Source organism: Myotis nattereri (assembly GCF_964212035.1).
Source record: "Myotis nattereri genome assembly, chromosome: 1".
In the NCBI taxonomy this organism is placed as follows: domain Eukaryota; kingdom Metazoa; phylum Chordata; class Mammalia; order Chiroptera; family Vespertilionidae; genus Myotis; species Myotis nattereri.
In genome coordinates, this window is record NC_138075.1 from 153,946,669 (window position 1) to 153,961,688 (window position 15,020).

Below are 15,020 nucleotides of genomic sequence, written 5' to 3' on the forward strand. Positions count from 1 at the left end.
TCCAGCACACATAACAAAATTCCTTAGGAACCCCAGCCCCCAATTTCATTATCTTTTGCCCCATAACAAAACCTCACTCCAACTTCTGATTCTCTGTGCCATTTTCTTTTAATCTTTTTGGCAAGAAAATAATTGTCTGACATCCAGGGTAAATTTCTGTAAACAAATTGACCTTTGTTTCAGTTTTGCCTCCTCCTGGAACAGCCTACTCAAGCAGTCCCTTGTTCTCATCAGCCCTATGACCCTGACTTATCCTAAAAGCATGTGCTCTAATCCATATGCTTATGACCTCCTGGAGGGGTAATCACTCTTTCCCATGTGTCCTCACATTGTTATAGTGTCTATTAATACCATTCAGAAAACTCCATTAATGAAATTACATTCTCAACTAATAGGAAACTTCTGCTAGATTAAACCCCTAAGTGAGAGCATCCTTAGTGTTGCTGTGTTTAATGCTACCATTCCACCAAGCTTCCCTCATGCTGTGTTTATTTGCACAGTTGGTGTTTTGCAGCCAACCACAGGATGCGACATCCTAATGAATCTTGTTTCAACCCATCCCTCTGGCTGGTCAAATTCAGAATTCCACCAGATTCTATTATTCCATGTATTCAGTATTTATCACAGCTATACATTTGATGTGTGTACCTTCTATATTTTCATTGTAAAATTAGGGCTAAGTTCTGTGTCAGGCCACAAGAAAATTCTCTCTATTGATGTTAATAACCTTGAGACCGCCATTCAACAGGTTATCAATTAGCCTAATCCTTCTCCCTTGCATGATTGACCTGTATTTTGCACTAAATGCCTTGTTGAAGTACAGAGACATGGTTCCTTCTTTCCTTCCTTCCTGATTCTTCAGCCCAGGAACTTATGTGTCAATTTCTTCCTCAGTAAAGTCCTCCCAGCCTCCCAGGCTCCCTACTTCTCTGCTGTGAAGGTCTCATAAAACTTGCATGTAAACATCATCCTAAAACATTTTTAGAGATTGATATCACGCCTGACGGTACGTTTTGAATAATCCAGTTTCACTTTGCAACTGAAAAGATCATACCTCTCCTATTTTCTAAGATTTCTCAAAGGCTGCCAGGGAGAGAGGAGGCTCTTCAGGAGCTTAGGGTCCATTAGAGGAACAGTGGGTCCATCAGGAAGGCCCAAGTCCCTGCCTCCTGGTATTTATTCCTTGGTGTAACACTCTGTCCTTGAGTGTGGGTGGTACTTGCTTCAAACTAATAGAATATTATAAAGTAAAGGGATATGATTTCTATTATTAGGTTATATGAGATTGTAATGTCTTCTTCACTAATAAACCCTATTGCAGCCATGGGCAAACTACGGCCCGCGGGCCGGATCCGGCCCATTTGAAATGAATAAAACTATTGAAAAAAAAGACTGTACCCTTTTATGTAATGATGTTTACTTTGAATTTATATTAGTTCACACAAACACTCCATCCATGCTTTTGTTCCGGCCCTCCGGTCCAGTTTAAGAACCCATTGTGGCCCTCGAGTCAAAAAGTTTGCCCACCCCTGCCCTATTGTTTCTCAGCTGGCATACTTGGATAAAATAAGGGGCCATGTTAGAAAGGCCTACATGGCAAGGATTTGGGGGTAGCTTTTGGATACCACCCAGCAAGCAACTGAGACCTTCATGCTAACAGCCCCCAAGGAACTGAATTCTGTCCATCACCACCTTGGATGGAGACCCTTCCCCAGCTGAGTCTTCAGATGTGACCCCAGCTTCGGCTGACACCTTGGCTGCAGCCCATTGAGGAATCTCAGTAGAGGATCCAGCTCAGCTGTGTCATGCTACATAACAAATTATTACAAAACTAGAGGCCCAGTGCATGAAAATTCATGCACTGGAAGCAGTGGGTCCCTCAGCCCAACCTGCCCCTCTCACAGTCTGGGAGCCCTCATGGGCAGGAGGTGACCTGGTGATCAGGGGAAGGCGACGCCTCCATCACACCTCTGCTGCTGCCACTGCTGGCAGCACAAGCCTGGGCAGGCCCTGGGCAGCTTGGGGGCTGAGGGGAATGGGGCACTCCGGAGGCAGAAAGGATTGGGTGCCGCCATCTAGTGACTGTGGGTGCTGCCATCTTTGAGGGCAGGGCAATCAATTAGCATATTCCCTCCTTATTGGCTGTGGGTGCTGCCATCTTTGCGACAGTGTGAGGGTCAATTAGCATATTCCCTCTTTATTAGATAGGATTAGCAGCTTGAAACTAATTCAGGGAGACAGGTTAAAAGGCAGTTATAATTCAGCATAAGGAGATAGGACATAAAGATTCCTAGGAGACCATGTGATAGAAGGCAGGTAGCCCATCCCAAGTGTGTTAGAGATACTTTTACAACGGCCTCTATATGGTTTTATAATGATGTCTGAATATTCAAGAATTGTATGAAAGTGTACTTCATTAAAATATATATTTAATTGAGTAGCTATAATGTGCAAGACACAGTTATAGGCATTATGAAAAACACACACAAAGTAATCTCTGCCTTTGTAGAGATGACATTCCATTAGTAAGATAATGAACTGATTAATATAGAGAATGAAGATCATGTTATATGATGAGAAACACTGATTGAGAGAAGTAGTTAGTGCAGACCTTTGCTAAGTATGAAGCGATGGCACTGCGACATTTCTTCATCTGTATAACAGACTCCTAACCCCCCTACTCCTTTGAGAATCTACAATTTCTAATTTTTCTGGATGTTGGTGCACGTTTTCTCCCCCTTACTTACTCCCTCTCCTATTTCCCATGAAAGCCAGTACTGAATAATAACTGCTAACCACAGTACCCAAGTCCTAAAAGGACAAAGTAAGACTTTTTTCCTCCCAGAGAAAATCCCATTTGTCAGCACCACCCTGTAGCTGCACCGAGAGAGATGCTTGCTGAGTTTTCGCTCAGGGCCCTGCAGCTAGGACGACAGAATGAGAGAATTTTTCTTTCCCATGCTGAGTCAGTTACCTCACAGGAGGAACAGGTGTGCCAGCCCTTCAGCATCAAATACCATCTGAGAAAACACAGGATTATTTTCAAGAATTTAGCTGGGAGGGAAGAACAATAATTATTGAAACAAAAGCTAAGAAGAATTAGATGCAGTCCAAGTTATTCTAAAAGGAGATTTACCTAAAGAGAGGACAAAGTTCAATTAGTTCTCTGAAGCAAAGAGTGATTCAGGGTCATGAGAAAGATATGAATATACCTTGCATGGGGATACAATGTCACCCACAGACAGAATCCTGCCTGTACAGGTGGGAATCCATTGTGAAACAATAAAAAGAAACTTTCACGGATAGACTTGGAACCCATTTCAACTTGACTCCACCACCCATATGAACAGAACAGACAAAAAGATGGCCTTTGGGCTGTTAACATGACCCCTAAAGAATCTGGTTAAGTCCATGCCCCTTCTCACTGGCCCACAGGGGCAAGGTCATTCTCAACACCCTGCCTCTGTTCTGAGGCTGCTCTCTGCCCTGACTCCCCAACCAGTCCCCAGGACAGCTGAGACCTCCTGCTCTGGGCCTCTGCCTGCCTCTCCCAGGGCTTCCATTGCAAACAGAGACTGCAGCTCAACACGGGGTCTCTTTTTACTTACGCCCTGCGGCTGGAACATTATGACAAGGCTGTCGCCAAGTTGTCAGCTAGGAGACCAACTGAGTCATGCAAGACTTGAACTCCCAGCTGAGGATCCCCCAGAGCTGCATGGGGCTCCATTCTTCCCCTGACTTGGGTCTCAGTTCCAGGGTCACCTCCTCAGAGAGGTCTTCTCTGCTGGATCACTCTACTCAAAGTAGCTCTTCTTCATCTCATACCTGTTTTAATTTCTTCAGCACAATTGCCACTCTCTGAGAAGATCTTACTGAATCATTTATGTTTTCAAGCATATTGCATCATCCAATACTAACCCGTGCACCCAGAGAGGCTCCCAGCACGTAGGTGGTGCTCGATAAATATTTGTGGAATGAATGTGATTGACCTCTGAGCATAGTTACATTGGCTAGTTGTGTTATTCTCTGTCCTGAGATTCTGTGAACTCCAAACTGTTTCTAAATTCTTATTAAAAGTTGCATCCTACACTGTGCTCAGCTCTGGGGAACTGACAGACCCATCTCACACAGGATCAGAATAACAGCAATTTTCATCCCTCCCCTCAAGGCCCTATTGATTACAGCAGTGACAGTTTTCAGCAGGTACAGCCATGCTCCACTGAGCAACATATCTAATCACAAGGAAGGCAGCAGCACAGCAGGCTGGCGTGACAAGCGTCCACAGGGAGGGAACATGAACACGTGCGAGATAACAGCCCTAGGGAGATTTCACAATTGCAGGAGACACTTTGAGGGCACAGCTCCAGCCATGAGCCAGCCAGGAAGAAAGAAACCATGCTGACTATTTACTAGTAAATGGGGGGGAAATGCAATGTGGGGAACTGGTATTCAAATTGTGGGAGCATCTGGGAAGCCAACCAGGGAACGATGGAGCCACCAGAGGCAGAAACAGGCAGCCACTGCTTGCTGCTCATGTAGCTGAGACAAGGAAGCCACAGGACAATTTCAGCCCAGAGCTCGTGGGGGCATCCCTGGCAGGGGCTGCAGGCATGGTGGGCCCTCTGGGTGAGAGTTAGAAGTACTGACAAGATAGAAGCTGCTGTTGCCTTCCTCAAAAATGGAGGGAAACATACCCGGACACCTCCCTCCATTTCTAATCCTCCCCTCAGTGCCTCCCAATTCCCAAATCCAGCCGGCAACCAGCAGACAGGGAAGCCAGGACACAGTCTACAGAGGGAAGCCCTTCCAGCTGCGATCTCAACAAAAGGTTAAAAAGGTTCTGAGAACCAGCAGTATCATCAGTCAACCCAGCTGCTCCTGGCCCAGTGTCCTAAATTGCATTGCCGAAAGCAGCCTCTTCTATATTCCCTGCAGATGGATTTCTTTTTTTGTTTTTTGTTTTTGTTTGTTTGTTTTTTTATTTTTCAATTACAATTGACATACAATGTTTTATTAGTTTCAATGTACAGCATAATACACATTTATCTAACCTATGATCACCCCAATAAGTCTAGTACGCATCTGACACCATGCATAGCTATTACAATATTATTAACTATGCTAGAGGCCCAATGCATGGATTCATGCACTAGTGGGGTCCAGTAGCCAGTTTCCGCCCAATCCCAGCAGGCCCGATCCAGACAGGAGAGAGCCCGATCCTGTGTGTTGAGCATCTGTCCCCTAGTGGTCAGTGCGTGTCATAGCAACCAGTCACTTAAGCTTTTTTTTTTTAATTAAATCTTTATTGTTCAGATTATTACAGTTGTTCCTCTTCCCCCCCCCCATAGCTCCCCTTCACCCAGTTCCCACCCCACTCTCCGCCCTCACCCCCCTCACTGTCCTCATCCATAGGTGCATGATTTTTGTCCAGTCTCTTCCCGCATCTCCCACACTCCTGTCTGCCCAAAAATAGTCCACTCCCTTTCTATGCCCCTAATTCTATTATAATCACCAGTTTATTCTGTTCATCAGATTATTTATTCACTTGATTTTTAGATTCACTTGTTGATAGATGTGCATTTTTTGTTCATAATTTGTATCTTTACCTTTTTCTTCTTTTTCCTCTTCTTAAAGGATACACTGGTTTGGTGGTGATGAACTCCTTTAGCTTTTCTTTATCTGTGAAGCTCTTTATCTGACCTTCAATTCTGAATGATAGCTTTGCTGGGTAAAATAATCTTGGTTGTAGGTTCTTGGCATTCATCACTTTGAATATTTCTTGCCACTCCCTTCTGGCCTGCAAAGTTTCTGGTGAGAAATCAGCTGACAGTCGTATGGGTACTCCCTTGTAGGTAACTGACTGTTTTTCTCTTGCTGCTTTTAAGATTCTCTCTTTGTCTTTTGCTCTTGGCATTTTAATTATGATGTGTCTTGGTGTGGTCATCTTTGGATTCCTTTTGTTTGGGGTTCTCTGCGCTTCCTGGACTTGTAAGTCTCTTTCCTTCACCAGGTAGGGGAAGTTTTCTGTCATTATTTCTTCAAATAGGTTTTCAATATCTTGCTCTCTCTCTTCTTCTGGCCCCCCTATAATTCGGATATTGGTATGTTTGAAGCTGTCCCAGAGGCTCCTTACACTGTCTTCGTATTTTTGGATTCTTTTTTCATTTTGCTTTTCCGGTTGGGTGTTTTTTGCTTCTTCGTATTTCAAATCTTTGACTTGATTCTTGCGATCCTCTAGTCTGCTGTTGGAACTCTGCATGGTATTCTTTATTTCAGTCAGTGTATGCTTAATTTCTAGTTGGTTCTTTTTCATAACCTCGAGGATCTCACTAGATTTCTTGAGGGTCTCACTACATTTATCGACGGTCTCACCAGTCTTTTTGAGGGTCTTACTAAATTTATCAGCGGTTTCTAGAAAGTTCTTGAAAAACCTTAAAAGTGTAGTTTTGAACTCTATATCCAGTAGTTTGCTTTCCTCCATTTCTGTCATTTGTGACCTGTTTCTTTGTCTCTGCATTTTTTATGCTTCCCTGTGTTGGTAGAGTGGCTTTGTGTGCTAGATGTCCTATAGGGCCCAGTGGCTCAGCCTCCCCAATTACCTGAGGTGGACCCTCTTGGTGCACCCATTTGTGGGCTTTGTGCACAGTCTTGTTGTAGTTGAACACTGTATTTCTTAAGTGTAAGGGTGTGAACTGCGTGAGGTAACTAGAGTATGTTAAAACTTGCTCCTGGGGAACTGCCAACCTTCTTTAGCATTCTTGAGAGTCAGGTAACTGCCAAAAGTTGGGATTAGCCCAGGTGGGGCTATAATCACATGTCCTAACAGGATACAGTTCAGAAAATATTTGCTGAATTACTCTTACATGCAAACACTGTTCCAATTTTTTATTTTTTGTAAAGATATATTTTATTGATTTTTTACAGAGAGGAAGGGAGAGAGATAGTTAGAAACATCAATGAGAGAGAAACATCGATCAGCTGCCTCCTGCACATCTCCTATTGGGCATGTGCCCACAACCCTGGTACATTCCCTTGGCCGGAATCGAACCTGGGACCTTTCAGTCCGCAGGCCGACACTCTATCCACTGAACCAAACCGGTTTCGGCTGTTCCTATTTTTTATTTTTTTTAGGTCATGCAAGTAGGATCAAGATTAAGAATTCTGAAATTTGCTTTTGCAGGGCTGTATCCTTAAATCTTTTCCTGATACTAAAATGGCAGCAACCTTCTTTGAAACAAGGACATAGGAATAACGATAGCTGGATGTTGAAGCCCCTCATTCCAGGGGTAAACTCCTCCCCAAATCCAGCCTGGAAGTCCAAGGATTACTCTGTGAATTATGGAACAACAAACATCAGGAACTTGAGTGCCAGTGGTCTGCCATCTGTTCTTTATAACATGCTTTGCCAGGGGAGCCCAACAGTGGGAAAATCTGGCTTTTCTGAGGTGCAGGGAGGGAAAACCAAGCAGAACACATCAGTCTCATTGAGTTAAGCAGATTGAAATCACAGCACCAGAAGGCTAAGGAAGCTGGATATTGTATGGCAGGTCCCAGGAAGCAGGAGCTAGCAGTAACACAGTCCCAGTAATGTGCATAGGAGTCCTCTTGACTATGACTAAATACTGAAATGTGAAACTCCATAATGCCACACAAGTAAGATGAGGGACCTATTAGTTGAACAGTTCCCAGATATGACACAGAGCGAGGGCATGTTTGAGTTCTAACCAGCCAGTGACGAATCTTTGTTGAGCACTCATGGTATTCAATCCAAGCCCTAGGAGATTAATATTTTAAAATCTAGAGGAACCACACACAGGAAAAGGTTAAAAGAAGTAAGCTAATAAGACAGTAATAAACCTAAATACACAACTAATAGAGTGTTAATACAGAGAAAACAGAGAACGAGAAAACAAAAAGTAAAGAACAGATGAGAAAAATAGAAAATAGCAAAATGGTGGATTTAAGCCCAAGCATATTAATTACATTAGATGTGAATGGTTTAAACCGTCTATTTAAAGGCAGAGCCCTGTTTATTGAGCATAGACCTGTGCACTGAAAGGTCACCAGTTCGATTCCAGGTCAGAGTACATGCCCAGGTTGTGGGCTCAAGGTGCATGTGGGAGGCAGCCAATCAGTATTTCTCTCTCACATTGATATTTCTCTCTCCCTCCCTTTACTTCCTCTCTTTCTAAAAAAAATCAATAAAATCAAACCAAAGGACAAAAGAATGAATAAAAAGTAAAATCTTTTTATATGATACCTAGAAGAAATAGACAGATAACACAGGTTCTATTCACAGATGGCATGTTCTGAATACAGAAAGTTCCATAAACAATTTTTTTAAAAAATATGCTTTTTACTGATTTTTAGAAAGAGAGGAAGGGAAAGGAAAAGAGAGATAGAAACTTCTATGAGAGAGAAACATCATCCATCGGCTGCTTCCTGCATGCCTCCTACTAGAGAATGAGCCTGCAACCCAGGCATGTGCCCTGCCTGGGAATCCAACCAGTGACCTCTTGGTTTAAGGGGTGATGCTCAACCACTGAGTCACACCAACTGAGCCCCCAAACAATGCTTAAACTAATAAAACTAATATGTGAGTTTAGTATGAACACAGAATTCAAAATCAATCTTTAAAAGATCAATGTTATTTTTATATACTAGCAATAAAACAATCAGAAATTGAATTAAAAAGAACAACAACATCCTTTATTATTGTATTAAGAAACAAAAGATTTCCTGGCCAGCATGACTCAGTGGTTGAGCATTAACAGGACACATGACTGGGTTGCAGGGTCCATCCCTGGTGTGGGGCATGCAGGAGGCAGCCTATAGATAATTCTCTCTCTTAATTGATGTTTCTCTTTCTCCCTCCCTTCCTCTCTGAAATCAATAAAAATAGATTTAAAAAGAAAAGAAAAATAGAAAACTAAAAACAGAAACAAAATATTTAAGGACAAATCTAAACATATGTGCAAGTATTGATGATTATTGATAAGTATTGATGAGGTAAATTAATGATACCTAAATAAATGATGATATATATTGTGCTCATAGATCAGAAGACTCAATATTGCTAATACATCAGTTCTTCCAAAATGTTTCTCTAGATTTAATGCAATTCTGCTAAGATTCCTAGCACCTTTTTTTTTTTTAAATAGCCCTAACTGATTTGGCTCAGTGGATAGAGCGTCAGCCTGTGGACTGAAGGGTCCCGGGTTTGATTCCGGTTAAGGGCATGTATCTTGGTTGTGGGCACATCTCCAATAGGTGGTGTGCAGGAGGCAGCTGATCAATGTTTCTCTCTCATTGATGTTTCTGATTCTCTATCCCTCTCCCTTCCCCTCTGTAAAAAATCAATAAAATATATTTTATAAAATAATAAATATAAATGAATTGACAAACTGCTTCTAAAATTTATATGGACAAGCAAAGTAGTAGTGAAAACAATTTTGAAAAAGAGCCAATTTGGAGAATTCAAACTACCTTATTTCAAGACCTACTATAAAGGTATAGTAATTAAGACAGTGCAATAGAATGAAAAAAATAGACATATAGACCAATTGAGCAGCATAGATTCCAGGAATAGATGGATACATGTATTGTCAATTAATTTCCTATAAAGGTGACAAGGTAAGTCAAGGAGAAGGGATAGTCTTTTCAACACATGGTGCTAAAACATGTATACATCTGAAACCGGACACAATGGCTGCCTGTCACTACTTGAACCAAATTAAGCAGAGACAGGGTTGAATCATATACGAGCATTATTCCAATAATGCCGGCAGTGTGGGGAAAGCTGTCTGTCACCCTGAAAATTCTGCTCTGACGCCCCGCACCAGTTGGCTGATCATATACACACGGGGGGAGAAGATAGCTACATGTAGCTGTGAGCTGCAAGTGTAACATGGAAGGAGGAGGGGAGGGTCTGCAATCACGCATTCAGGAGCTCAAAGTCTGATAAACTTCTATGATGTTACAAACAGCTCAGCTGTTTCCTGGTACCAGAGAATGGTCAAAGTTTCTGAGAAAAATGCCCAGAAGGGTTTAGGGTCAACAACCAAATAAAAACATGTCCTATCCTTGGTCTGTTCTCAAAATGTATTTCTTTTCTGAGTAATGGACCCATCAAGGCATTTAATCTTTTTTCAGCCTTGTTCCATTCTCCAGCTTCTCGGGGTCTATAAGAAAGCATATCCATAGTTAGTAAGGTGAATAATTATTAGACAACGGTGGCTCTATTCTTTATTACAGGCCCTTTCCCACCATCACATCTTTTCCACCAAAGGCAGAAGCTTCCCAACTAGTGTCCAAGTCTCCAATCCTGACCCTCTTCCCATCTATACCCACACAGCAGGCAGACTATCCTTCCCAAACAAGGACTTCCCTTTTAGTCCTGCACTGGCTTCCCAGTGCCCTCAAGAAGTCCAGTCCCTTAGTATGCAGCCCCTTTACCAACCACCTCTTGAGCCTTATTTCTTGGGCTCTCTTTCATTCTAACTGTATTGGACTATCTACAGTTCCCCACATAAACTATGCTCCATCACACCCCTGGAAAGTTCCTCTGTCTGGCTTACAAATATCCTTCAGAACAATGCTGTGGTATCAGCTCCTTCAGGAAGCTCCCCAAGACAGCTCATGACGAGACAGGGTCCCCTCTGATGTGTCCCTTTAGCTACCATGCTCACCCCTAACTTTAGTAGTTGCCATACTTTGTTGTAATTGCCTATTTACTTGCCACTCTCTCTGTCCCTTATGAGGACAGGTGCTACATTGTGCTGATTGTAGTGTCCTCAGCCCCTGGCACAGTGCCCGACATGTAGTAGGGCTCAACACCTGTGCGCTGAATGTTGTCATCCAGTTATCACCTACCTTTGTACTCCACAAGTAAACTGGCATCTCCAAAACAGAAAGCTCCTCTGAGGGATATGAAGGACTGTATATGTTCCTTGGTAAAAACATTAGTGTATCCTTGCTGCATCTGTGATTCATTGTCAGAATCCCTCTGGCCATAAGGTTGTCTTGCAGAGTCCCCCAACGAGCCATTCAGCCTCACTTAAGACAGGCTAAAAAGAGCTCATTTCAGCCAGAGAATTTCAGTTGGACCTAAGAAAAGTGGTCCTGGCCAAAGGACTGTAAAGAGAAGTTTCTTGTCCTCCTTGAAGGGTGAATGGCTTGGTCCCTGTGTGGAATGTTGAGGGAGGATTCCTGTCTAGACAAATGAAGACATTAATCAACTCGAATGCCCTGGGAAAATATCCCACTGAATAGATGAAGGTGCATTCACTCTACCATGACCTTCATTTCCAATATTTGCTGAAACAAAGCAAAATAAACTTTCAAGATAGGACCTAGAATGGATTTCTCAGCACATTTTAGTCAGTGCTTCCCCCTGGTGTATGGCTATGATGTCACATGAGCCCAGGACTCTGACCACAGACATAAAACAGTTTGAAGACACCTAATGACCATTTCCAGATTCCTTTCAAGTAGCTTATTTTACAGAGGAGGAAACTGAAAGTCAGGTGTTTTGACCCAGGTCACACAGCCGGTGGCTGGCAGAGATGACCAGACTCACAGGATTCCTGTCTTCCATTTTCTTTTTTTCTTTTTTTGCCTTCTCAGCACTTAGCAGGCAGGCAGGCAATGGTGTGGAACAGAGGGCTACACTCAGGAGGCGAGGCTCTCTGTTAGGCTTTCAAAAATTTAATAAACCATAAAGCAATCATTATTTGCCCTCTAGGATTTTGCAATCTGAAAAAGAGAGATTAAGGTTAGGACATAGCTCAAATAAAAAGCAATGCCAATTCATGCAAGCAAGGTTCTTGTGGGAGATAATTTACATATTAAACCAACAAAACTGGAGAGTTGGCAGAAACCAATAAGGAAGTTTTGTGCTAAACTAAGGATTTCTAATTTAATCCTGGCAAGATGGTTGGCTCTGGTAGGATATTAAGTAGGGGAAACTATGAACTGGTTTCAAATTTCTGAAGGCCATGGTGGCAAAAACTGAAGGAGAGCAGGTCTGGAGGGGAAAAGATAAACATGGCTTTGTTTTGTTAATACAGGGAATGCCCACTGAGGATTTAAGGTAAAGACTCCTCGTTTTCTAGCTTAAGGAACTAGGGTTGACAGTATTATCAAGCTTTAGAGAGGACACAGGAGAGGAGCTAGAAGTTTTGTGAGGTCAGAGAAGTAACCATTTCAGTTCTAGGTCATACTTAGTTTAAAGGCCCTACAGACATCCACATAGAAAAACCTAGTAAGCAATTAGGCAGACAGGCCTGGATCTCAGGCATAGAGTGTAGATCAAGCATGTCAAATGCACCACCTGCGGGCAGTATGAGCCCACAATGAATATTTTTGGGACCCAGCCAATATAACGATATGTAAGAAATGTTTTAATAAAAATGTAGTAACAATTTTTATAATATCCTGTTATACATAATCTACACATATAAAAGCCTAAGCAACCATCCGACCGTTCAACTGTTTGACCAGTAGCTATGATGCACAATGACCACCAGGGGGCAGATGCTACAATGGGGAGCTATGATGTGCACTGACCACCAGGACACAGATACTCAATGCAGGAGCTGTCAAGTGACTGCAACTTTGCAGAGTGCCCTCTCACCCTCCGGGACCCCTCGGGGGATGTCAGACTGCCAGTTTTGACCCGATCCCCGCAGTTCAGTCTGTGGGACCCCACCTGCTGGAGGGACCCCATTCACTCCCCCTTCAAGCCCCAGCATTGTCCTAGGTCTGGCTGGCCAGGGAGGGACCATGGAAGTTGGCTCCAGGGCGTGTCCAGCCCGTCTTGTCCCGTCCCACTCTGCCAGCCACCTTCTAATTAATTTCCTTTCAATGTGCATGAAACTGCACCAGGCCTCTAGTTATTAATAACGAACTACAACATTCGCTAATGACAGATTACTATAATTGTGTTGCATTCATTTCCCTCACATGCCTTATGCGCAAGCACACCATTTCTCTCCACTAATAGCAGCAGGGAATATTTTAGCAGCCAATTGCCATGTCATTAGTCCTATAATGACTTGTTTTGTGCACACAATAGGAAATATTTTGCTTTTAGAGAACAAGAAAAAGGTTTATTTGCATTATGCTTATTAATTTGTGCAGTTATTCTGTGTCTGGTAAGTTCATATTCAAGAAAAAATGTTAACTTTTATTAAAATGTTCTATTATTTTATGTTAACAATTACTCATTTATTTTAGCCCTTTGTATTCAGCACATCTCCATCAAAATAAACGAATGTATCTATGAAAATTGAAGGTTTTGTTTCTTTGCGGCCCACATAATCTTAAACCTCCTTTATTTGGCCCATGTTAGCCTTTGAGTTTGACATGCTTGGTGTAGATTGTAGTTACAGATTAGCTGAGCCTTGGAGACACAGGGAGCTGCCAGGGAGTCATGTGCAATGAGAGGGCAAGAGGTGAAGAATGAGAACCCACCTGATAGGGTGGGCAGAGTCCATGTGTGAGACAGAGGAGAACAGTAGGGTCTCACATCACAAAAGAGAGGCAGCAATTTCAAGGGGAAACAATGTGCTAAACACTGTCAAATGCATTAAGAAAATTTCAATAGTGCTGACGGGTCAGGTAAAACTAGGAAAGAAAATAGGTTACCAGCGAAATGACCAGATCTCGGTACTTGTCTTCTTGAAGGAAAGATTTCAATAAAAAGACAATTGGTAGCAAAATAAGTAAGAATTGATTGACTGCAAGAAAAATATACTTAGGACAGAGAGAAATCTAAGATGGCTGCTGAAGGGACAGCAAGCTGCAAGATAGTGTGTGGATGTGCAGGGAGTGTCTGTATTTATGAGTGAGGAACAGCTATATTCCACAGGACTGTTGGGAACTGGTGGACGAGGCTTCCCTGGCCAGGCAGCTTCTACTATTGCTGACATCTCTCCTGGAGTGACTGACTCTGACACAAAGAATGTGTCATCTTGAAGGGAAGAGTGGCTGTGATTGGAAGCCCAGCCTTACCTTCAACTGGGGAGACTTCGGATGCCTCCCGGGAACCTACAACCACAACCTCCAGGGACCAGCTGCCTCAGCTTGCGAACCCATAACCACCAAAACTCCAGCCTCCCTAGCCATGGGTGCCTAAAAATTTGTCCAGGAAAAGACAAAGCAATGCTGAATACGCAGATGGGTCCTGTGCCTTCTCACAGAGCAGATAGAAGGAACAGCTAAATTGAATAACATCCACCTGGGATTGGCAAATTTAACACAGCTGGTGAGGCTATCTGTGGAGGATGGAAAGGTAAAAAACTGATTGCCTAGAGCACCGGTTCTCAACCTGTGGGTCGAGACCCCTTTGGTGGTCGAATGATCTTTTCACTGGGGTCACCTAAGACCATCGGAAAACACGTATATAATTACATTTTTGTGTGATTAATCACTATGCTTTAATTATGTTCAATTTGTAACAATGAAAATACATCCTGCATATCAGATATTTATATTATGATTCAAAACAGTAGCAAAATTACAGTTATGAAGTAGCAATGAAAATAATTTTATGGTTGGGGTCACCACAACATGAGGAACTGTATGAAAGGGTCGAGGCATCAGGAAGGTTGAATACCACTGGCTGCGAGAGAGCTCTACCTCCTCAGATTCATCTGGGTGTTTGTTGTTTGGGTGTTTGTTGTTTGGATTTTTTGGATTAGTTTTTATTTGTTGTTTGCATTCATCTCTGGGTGTTTGTTGTTTGTATTTTTTGGATTAATTGTTGTTCTTCTGGAGTTTTCTTTCCATATACATGTATTTCCCCCCACCCTTCTTTTTTCTTCTCTTTCCCTTAGGATGATAATCTGACTTTGAATGAGATAAAGACTCTCATTCTCTGTAAGCTTTCTTCCATAGGTTTCAATTTCTCCTTTTCTATTAAACACTTTTTTCTTTAAATAAAGCGTCTTCTCTATATTATATAACAAACATAACTTTTACTTGATTTGTGAAGCTTTTTTTATCGTCCTATTGTTCCC